This window comes from Chaetura pelagica, unplaced genomic scaffold (genome assembly GCF_000747805.2).
Source record: "Chaetura pelagica isolate M959 unplaced genomic scaffold, ChaPel_1.0 scaffold123, whole genome shotgun sequence".
In the NCBI taxonomy this organism is placed as follows: domain Eukaryota; kingdom Metazoa; phylum Chordata; class Aves; order Apodiformes; family Apodidae; genus Chaetura; species Chaetura pelagica.
The window spans coordinates 3,310,318-3,319,446 of NW_009953295.1; the positions used below are offsets into that span (position 1 = coordinate 3,310,318).

Below are 9,129 nucleotides of genomic sequence, written 5' to 3' on the forward strand. Positions count from 1 at the left end.
AGGGAAAATAGGGGAGGATGATTGCAGTCGGGGTATCTGGATGCACCTGAGTAGAGGTAGGTGCTGACAGCAGCTATGCTTTGAAAGCACAGACCTTTGGAGAGGTGCTGCAGATCTCCCCTGGCCCAGCAGGAGTTTGTGCAGCTCCACCTGTGTGTCTAAGGTCTCTGTGTGCTGGACCCACCTTTGTCCTTAGCGTTTTCCTGTGGTCATTTCCACAGGAGCCTTATTTCAGGTTAAATGCTAAGACTTCACACCCTCCTAGCAGAACTGTTGTGCCACCTCTTCCCACTGCTGCTCACCAACCAGCCAGGTGCCACCTGAGAGAAGAGCTGCAGTGATCAATGGTGGCCCATGGTGGCCCCACTTGAGATGCTCTGTTATCCAAGTGCCAGAAAATGCCTCTGCAGAGCATTCCTCCTTTATGAGTGAGCCAAGAGTGCGAAGAACAGATGGACATCACACACATATGTGGTTTTTTGAGGTGCTGCCACTCTGCAGCCAGGGCTATGGCAGTATTTCCCTGATTCTGCTCCCAGGCGTAGGCTGGTGTTGCTCTCTGGAGTGAAGCGTCTCTTGTGCCCACAGAGGAGTGTGTGCAGCTCTGATGCCTGCCTCCAAAATTACTTCTTCAGATTCCTTAGTTAATGATTTGAGACCAAATAGAGATAATTAGTGCCTGACTACCTAATTATTAACTCCGACAATGACCAATTTGGAATAAACCATCATTAATATACATTGCATTCCCACAGTTGACAAGAACAATAATATTAAAACCAGGATGTGTAGGAGCCATTATTGGAAAACCAGCTGCCTTGCATAAGTTAATGACTAGTTTTCCTCTATGCTGAATGCGTAGGACATTTTCAGTTTGTTGTGATTAAAAGAGAGATGGGTTTCTCCCAGATTTCATGCTTTTCCCCTTCTTTTTCTTGTCCCAAATGTTACTGTCCTGCTGCAGAAAGACTGAGTTGGGGACCACTGAGCAGCCAGCCACCTTTCCCCAGCTCTAGTTTCACCTGCAGACTCTAAGTGCTACCACCATGCAGCATCCTGACCCATGTCCCACCTCTAGGTGTCTGTTCTCCTTAATTACTGCTCTCTGGGTGAATTGTGGGTGAACAGCCCATTGGAAAGATGTGCAGTGCTGTCTCACTGAAGTTCTCCAGGCACTGGCATGCCCTGGGTGACCATGAAGGAGCAAGAGGTAGCCTTGCAGAGTCAGAACAGCAATGCTGGAAGTTTCTGAAGAAATGCAAACAGCCAGGCAGCTAACAACAGAGAGAAGATCCCAAGTAGGAATGTGTATGTGCATGTACATCCATACAAAACCACACAGGTATATAAAATAAATACAACCATATGCACGTACACATTTATTTGTATATATATACACACACATATTTTATCTGTATAAATTTGACATCTGGAGACTTGTAAGGCTTTTTTCAAATGACGTAGTTGTGTTACATGGGCATAATACTTGTGCCATGGCTTCTGAAGTCAAAAGATGATCCTCCAGACAGAAACATTAGCCACCCATTTAATCCACATCCTGGTGGATGGAGGCCTTGTTCTGAATATGAGATGAGCTTATGCAACTATTGGAGTTACACAATTATGTTGCTGTCTTCAGCTTCAGATGTTACTTTACATTAAAGATTAAGAGAAATCAGCACGCCAAATCCCAAAGAAGTTTTGAAAATCCGAATGCCAGTGTTTATAAAATAAATCCATTAAACAAGTAGTACTTGAGTCTAAAACCACCCCTTGAGTCTGTCCAAGCCCATTAAGTGGTTTTCAAAATCTTGGCAAAGTGTGCAGAATAGGGACAGCTTAACTCTACAGTAGCCTCACTTGTGTGAGCCGATCAGCCAAAGTGCGTGGGATTTTGTGTGGCATCTGAAGCCGGATGGAGTGAATTCCAGCCTGGATTCCATCACTAAGGGCAGGGTCTGATGTCCTCAGCTACTCCCATGGCTCAGACAAGAGCTCTTACCCTTGCTATGGCAGCCAGAGCTTTAGTAAACAAGTTGGTCACTTCAAAAATCTTAGAGCTGAGCATGCCAGAGCTGCAAACAGGGGATATAATCCTCTTTGTGGCCCCCCTTTGGTGGGATTTCATCCTGGCAATGTGGTGCTGAACCCTCACAGGCGCTTGCAAGAAACGCTTTTGCAAGTGCTCTGTTACAGAGTGTTTGCAGGCATAATCTGCAGCAGGGTGGGTAGGAGTAGTGTATTGCAGTGCTGCTCCTTTGGGGAGTTTTGGTGAGTAAATTCCTCACCAGGACCCCACTGCTTTCCCAGAACTTGGGATTGTTGACTGGCCCATGTAAAAGCCTGCAGCATCTCCCTAGGCTCCGTCATCTTCTTTCCACCTTGGGCTTACTGAGTTTGCAAGTGGTCCTCTTCTGTAAAGGATTCTGTGCCTGGGATGGCAACTTTTAGAGCCAGGCTGTGGTGTCACAAAGCAGTGGCACAAAAAACTAGCTGAAGGCATCAAAATATACCTGGTCCCTGCAATGTTTTAGAAAGTGTGTATCTCAGCATTGTGTGTGGTTGTCCATATATAGCCATAGAAGTGTAACTTGGCATGGATTTTATGCTTTATTCCCTAAAAGTGTCCAGCAAGAGTGCTTGCATGCCTGCTGTTTCTGACACCTCTCTGTAAAGTGGCTTTTTCCTGCCTCTGTAGTGTCATCTGTGTCCCAACCTCAGAGAAGCTACAATCGTATAAAGAATAAATGTTTGCAGCTCACAATGCACACTTGTACAGAATGAGTCACACACAATATGCTGTGTTAGGGAGAGTTTGCACTATTTTTTTTTCTTGTTTTGTTTCTGTCCTTTGTCTCCAGTAGAAGTCATTTGGGCTGATAATTTATGTTTTAATTTGTCTACCAAAAAACACAGCATAATCAAATTGATTCTCAAGGTGCCTTCTGTCCCGAAATAAACATCTTATTAATAATCCCTATGGCTTGAAGTCATACGCTTGCTGGGAGAAGTTTTGGACCTGCAAGGAATTCAGTGTCCTAACTACATTTCTTTTATTTTGCTGTCTTCAAGTGAGCTTCTTCATTCTTAATAACTGCTGTTATTATCTCTATTTACAACTTGCAGTGTTGTGCTGCTGTGTGTAAAATCGAGAAAAATTAAGAAGAAAATGTTTCTCAATAGATTTAAGTGTCTGCGAATGAAATTTGAGGTCGATGGTGTGCCAGACACTTGGAGGGACACATTCTGCTCAGGTGGACAGGAATTCAACATTCAAAAAGCTGAGCTGCTAGATAAAAATTTCTCACTGCAGCCCCCAGCACAACGAAGTATTGACTGAGATCAAGAAGCCTTATGAGTCAGTGGTAGAACAAGGCAATTATGGCGAGTGCTACTGTGACTGTAATATCAGCAAATTACAATTGATGAAGTGCCAGCCCATTGCTATAATGTTTTATGGCAGCAGGGGCACTGAAAGCTGTGATTAAGTAGTATTAGGAGTTTTAAAATTCTTTTTACAGAGCAGTGAAGCAGGGTAATGGGGATCCTTCTCCTGTTCTTCACAGTAAAAAAGAGAAAAAGGTGGAAATGAGGTCTAGGAGAAAGAGGGAGGAGGAGAATGGGCAGAGCTGATCGTTTCTGTGTCCTGCAGCATAGATCCACAAGACTCCCTGGAGACCCAGAGGAAAAGAATTCTTGCAAGTCAGTGTTTAAAAAGAGTTCAGCCAAAAGCAGAAAATAAAATAAAATCTGAAGCCAAGTGCATTTCTTAAAGAAAACAATTCTTTTCCATTCCAAAATTAGCTTTGCAGGGCAGAGCACCACATTTAACAATTTTATGTTGTACCACTGGATCTACCAATCATCCTAAACCAGCTTAGTCCATACAGTGGAACTGAGCACATTTGCCAGGATCCCAGCCATGGTTGTTGAATAGTGACATAGAGGCACATCTTCCCATCTGGATTTCTCCTTAACTGCAACTGTGTACTTAGCTGAGGGTAACCTTTAGTTAGCATGCAGATCAATGCAAATGTTCAGTGTTGATTTTCTGTGTGTCTGTCTGTCTCTGTTCAGTTAACCTGAAGACTTAGAGGCTTCCAACAGGAAATGAAGGGTATTACTCTGAAGCTATCAAAGTCCTTCCCATAACCCAGGTTATGGACCTGCATGACTTCTGGATTCTTTAGCATTTTCCTGGTGGTGTGGCTCCCAGCCTAGTATTTAGTCTGGACTGTAGATTTTGTACTTTTTTTCCTCTTTATGCAGCTTCCCATCTCAGCTATTTCCAAACATCCTGATGTCCCTAGTGGCAGTTATCACAGTTATATTATTGAAAACTCAGATGTGTGCATGTGCCTATTTCTAGCTCTAATAGATATTTTGACCATTTTCAACAACATCAACTTTTTTCCACAACAACAGCAACAATTGTTGACCTGTCCATCTCTAATTCTCTCTCCTCAATCTGGTTCCTGCCTTCAGCTGCAGGACAGATGGATCCCAATGGGACTCTCATAATGAATTCAACCTTGAAGTTTGACCCATCATTTATATATGTGTGGTCTCTTTGGCAGCATACTCTGCACCTTTCAGAGCATCCTTTATTAAAATCTTACAAAAAAACAAAGCCCAAAATGGAGCATTAGACATTTGTTTGGTGCCCTTTGCAAAAAGAACATATTATCTCTGCTTTTAAGAACTGTCAAAATGGTTCATTTTAGCCTTGCTAGCATCATTTAATGCTAATAAAAATGGAGGCTATTTAAAGGTGGGTAGAAGGAGACTAATGTAGATTATTTTATAAAAGCTGACTTACTAAATCTCAGAGGAGCAAATTCATGCCAGTAGTAAGTACATGTAACACTAACAAGTTCAGAATTATACCCATTAACATCAGAATTGATTCTTTTCTGTTCTTTCTCTATTCGTGTCAGATAAAAATGGCATAAGAAGTTGTAAAACTGACAATAATGTAAGATCTAAGAGATGTTCAGCTAATTTCTGTTGAAAAGCCTTATTGATATGCATTTTCAAATTGTGTAACTACATTGTTTTAAGACTTTAATTCCTGCACCTTCATAGTTTCTAAAAAGTTGGTCCTACTTGTTTTCCTCTTTCATAGAATACTGTAGAATATTCCAAGATACTTCTTGGTATCAGATTTCTACATGAACAGAATACAGAATACAGTTCCCATGTTTCACATTCAAAGTCAAATATTCAGAATTTGTGCTGTAAGCTGTAAGAGCGACATCAGTAAGAACCTATAGACCTATTAATGACCAATTAAAGGACTCGGGGAAATGGCAGGAAGCTGAATCAGGGGAGGTTTGGGTTGAATATCAGGAGAATTTTTTTTACCAAGAGGGTGGTTGAACACAGCAACAAGCTTCCCAGGGAAGTAGTCACAGCATCAAGCCTGGCTGAGTTCAAGAAGCATTTGGATGATGCTTTGAGGCACATGGTGTGACTCTTGGGGTACCCTACACAGGGCCAGGAGTTGAACTGGATGATCCTGATGGGTCACTTCCAAATCAGCATATTCTATGATTTTATGATTCTACTACTATTTTCACATCAGTCTATTAATAAACATATTGATGCAAAGTAGTATTAGACACATACAAAGTAAAATAATTTTAAGAACTTCATATAGCTGTTATGTCAGTCAGGAAAACTAAGAGCATTAGCAGCCAAAAGGGAGAAGAAGATTAAACATAAAATATATAATAACATACATTTGCATATAATTATTTATATGTATATTATATAGCTGCACATCATTTTTAATCCGTGGCCCATCTTTTCTGAGTAACAGCTCAGTTTCTCATTTTCCCTTTTCTTACATAGAAAAAGAACATCTTACTCTGATTTAATTTCCTATGTAAACTGTAAATTAGCATGACTCTGGGCAAAACCCTGTTTTAAAAAATTTGAGTAATTTCTTTTCAGTTTTCTATTAATTTCTAGCATCAATCATGAGGTCGCCATTCATGCAGATTCTGTAAGACTTTATTCCATCTTCAGGATACAAAATTGAGCTGCAGTGTCACCTTTTGACTTTAATGCCAGGTTTCCCCTAAGCTTGATTAGCTGAGCTCCTCAGGTCCGCTGACCTTTTCTAATCACTCACCCCCCTCAGGCTGTGTCTAGACAAGTCAATGTTAGGTTACTTTCTGGTTTCTGTGTGGGGAAAGCATGTTCCTCCAAAGTTCACCCCAGGTGGGTGCCACAGAGGGGAAGCCTGCATACAGAGGTAGGTGGGAGTGCTGTCACTTTTGAGTCATCCCCCAGCCCAGACAGTCATGAGACCTGTGGTAAGCCACGGTGAAAGCCAGCACGTAAATTTAGACATAGCTGTAGGTTGTGAAAATTTGCCTTTTGGGAACTGACAATTATAGTTACAGGTCTTCTCTTGCTTGTCCTCCTGCCTACTTTCACACGAATGAATTAATAATTTAGTTTTATGGATTTATAAGTTATGACCAATATTTCTGTTAATTAAAACCACACTCGAATTGTTATAATCTTTTACTGTTTCGAGGACTGTAGAACCAGAAATCAGCCAGCTGTCACATTCAGGAATATCTTTCCCATCAGCCTCCCATGATGAGTAACGTCTGAATTTCCTAGATTTTTTAAAAAATAACTCTCTGGGGCTATTTATGGAAGGTTTCCAACCCAACCAGCTTAAGCACACAACCTCAGCAAATTAGCCCATTTCAAAAGCATATATAATTTCCATATCTGTATAGGGCATTTTTGCAACACTTAGACACATGTACAGCAAATCTTGGGGAGGTTTAAGTGAACTCTTTACTACCCATTACTTCTTTATTCTGCTCCTGTGACAGCTGAAGCCTGCCATGGGTGTTGAGGAAGTCTCTTCTACACACACAAAAAAGTAATTGTTCATGTGGTCTTTCAATGTTTCAAGTAGAAAAGTAACAGCATCAGTCCATTTGACCTCGTATCTACTTGGAAGTACCAACTCAACAGGTAACACATTACTTAGGTTTAGCATTTGGACTTCCCTGTGGTGCTCAGCAGCCTGATGGCACAAAACCATTGGAGTGAAATGTTCCAGCAATGGTGCACGTTTCCAAGGACTAGAAATTGGCATTCCCCATTGAGCATATCCTGTACCCTGGGGTCTTGGAGCAGCTCTAGACCACTTCATCAGCACATCACATGCCTCTCCAGGAGGCACAAGAACAGGGCTTTTGTCTTTTCCAGCTATTGATCTCCTCTGACAGCTTCCAAAGGATGCTTCAGTACTGCTGAATTCCTGGGATCTTCTTCCTTTTGAAAATTAAGTACCTTTCAGTCTCACTTACCTAGAGCTGATGCATGAATGTATATTAAGAAGCTATATGTCAATAGATACATGATTTGTCTAGCAGCTAAGAAAAAGTAAAATCATAGAGGATTTTTTTTCTCAGAGACATTTTTCATTTTGTTTCCTAGTGTCATTATTAGTGTATGCTGCACATCTTAATTAGCTTCTTTCTTGAGGAGCTTTCCTTGTGCCCTAAGACTCTCAGAGTAGAGATCTTTAATCCAAATGTATCCACAGAGGGAGAGTGCAAGGGTTTTGGGAGATGCAAAAAGGGCTGTCTTCTCTGGCCCCTTGGGGGTGACCACAGCCTTCTGATGTTTCCATGTGTCAGCTGCAGCACTGGTTCTGGGAGTGCCAAAGAAAAGTGGTTCCAGTGTTAAAATCCCAGCATGAGAAAGGACCTGGAGGAGGAAGAACCACATGTTATCCTTTGCTGTGCCTGTGATGGGCAGGATGACCTCCATCAGAGGGACAGAAGAGAAAGCTGATGTCAGTGACACCATAAATGATCTGCTGGAGGGTGCCTTCCTCTGATCTCTGATTTCAGAAGATGGCATGTTACATAAATATTATTCGACTATGGAGAAGACTCACAAAATGTGGTTGAGTGTGACCCTTTAAGCTTCAAAGAGGAGTAGTTTCAAGAGGAATAGCTTCCTAATAGGATGAAGTTATGGATTTTTACTGCTTTCCTTACTTCTTACTGTGGCAGATCCTGGATTGGTAAAACTGTCTTTATGCTAGGCACAAAGAAACCCGGGAGTGCTTGTGTGTGCTGAATGCATGCTTCAAACAAAAAAATAACACATGAAGTTGATTTTTAGCCAAAAAATGCCATTAGCTCTGCCAAAACCAGATGTTTGAGTTAAGTCTCAAATCCTCTAATATTTTCTTAGGTGTTGAAGCTGAATGTTGAGAAAACCAAGTTCAAAAGACTAGAGGAACAATCAGTACAAGCAAATTAAAAACAAAAATAAGAAGCAGGGAGAGATAGTTGGAATTAATTTAGAGTTCTCTGTCTTTCCCAGTTTTTCTGTAAAACACACGGTATTCTTGAAGGCTCACCCCTTTGTGTTTAGTCTATCCTGTAGAAGAAATTACGTAGGAGTCCTTGTTTTTCTTTACTTTGTTCCTTTACAAAGTAGACCAGCCATTGTTTATTTTATCTTCTGCTGCACCATTTTTGGGTGTAACAGTGGTGTTATTTTAATCTGACAAAAGCAAGTGCTGCTGCCAAAGGGACTGTCCTGCTTTTGCCTCATCTATGACAACACTTTCCTTCTGCCTTCCTTGTTCCAAGATTGCCAGACCTGTGGCTGTGTTCTGATATGGATCAGGGAGCTCACCCTGTTGAAAGCTATTAATTTAAGCTCTCATTGTTTTTATTTACTTTTCAGTCATACCTGTTCCATCATCCCATTTACTGCATAGCCACATGAACAGCCTTGCTGATACAGTGCAGAAAGTGGGAAGATGGGAAAGGATGACTTGTGGCATCTCACACTCACTGCAGGAAAACATGACCAAGGCAGCAAACCTCACCCACAGATACCCTGCAGGCAATGCTGCCATTGAACTGCACTTGATGCCATCTCACCAAAATGGGGAGGTGAGGAGTGTGGGGCTTTGTGCAAGCAACCTTCTCTACCTCCTGGTCATTCCACAGTCTATCTAGTTATTTTATTAAGTTATAATTTTCTGACAAAGCTGCACTAGGTACTCCATAAGCAACATTAATAGTATTAGTCCCTGTTTAAGTAAGGCTGGAGGGAGTGTCCTGCTCTAAA

At 41.5% G+C, this 9,129-nt stretch overlaps 1 protein-coding gene across 1 annotated transcript in view; it reads left to right on the forward strand.

Moving 5' to 3' along the window:
* Nucleotides 1–9,129, forward strand: part of LOC104389012 (SH3 domain-containing RING finger protein 3-like) — a 33,774-nt gene that overhangs the window by 9,311 nt on the left and 15,334 nt on the right. The window lies entirely within an intron of this gene.